The sequence below is a fragment of the Etheostoma spectabile genome, chromosome 23 (genome assembly GCF_008692095.1).
Source record: "Etheostoma spectabile isolate EspeVRDwgs_2016 chromosome 23, UIUC_Espe_1.0, whole genome shotgun sequence".
In the NCBI taxonomy this organism is placed as follows: Eukaryota; Metazoa; Chordata; class Actinopteri; order Perciformes; family Percidae; genus Etheostoma; species Etheostoma spectabile.
In genome coordinates this window covers 18,828,325-18,828,791 of record NC_045755.1, presented here as the reverse complement: position 1 = coordinate 18,828,791, position 467 = coordinate 18,828,325, and the positions used below count along the sequence as shown (strand labels likewise).

At 42.2% G+C, this 467-nt stretch overlaps 1 long non-coding RNA gene across 1 annotated transcript in view; it reads right to left on the bottom strand.

Annotated features, from left to right (window-relative positions):
- Positions 1-300, bottom strand: part of LOC116673268 (uncharacterized) — a 15,430-nt gene extending 15,130 nt beyond the window's left edge. Inside the window, exon 1 of the long non-coding RNA XR_004327806.1 lies at positions 289-300. This is a non-coding gene — a long non-coding RNA (uncharacterized LOC116673268). The remainder of the gene's footprint in view (positions 1-288) is intronic.
- Between the last annotated feature and the right edge of the window lie 167 nt (positions 301-467).

Here is a 467-nt window from a genome sequence, read left to right as displayed (position 1 = left end):
TATATTTTATCATGCTGTGTATAATTGTGACATATCTACAACTAGTCTCTCCTGATTGAAATGTATCTCGGTGTAAATTCTTTCAGGAAGACCTTACTCTTAATCAATGCTCTACCTGACTCGAATCAGCTGTTGGAGGCGTTCACCTTCCTGCTAAACCAATCACAATCATACACAAATAGCAAGGGCCAATCACAGAGTCACCACCCTGTTTTAAATAATTGGTTTTCTCTTTGCTATCAGCTGTCGTTACAAGCAAAGAGTGCAACCCTCCACCCCCCCTTCCACCTCCATTCATCTACTCAGGTCTTCGGGCTCCTTCGTCGCCGCCACCGGGGTCTAGAGTCCATTGGGGGGGTCTCATGGTTCTCTACCCTTATGCATACATACATACAAAATATTTGTATAACAATGGATTCTAATCGCCTAAGACTTTGTACATTTTATTTGAGCTGTACAATAAACCT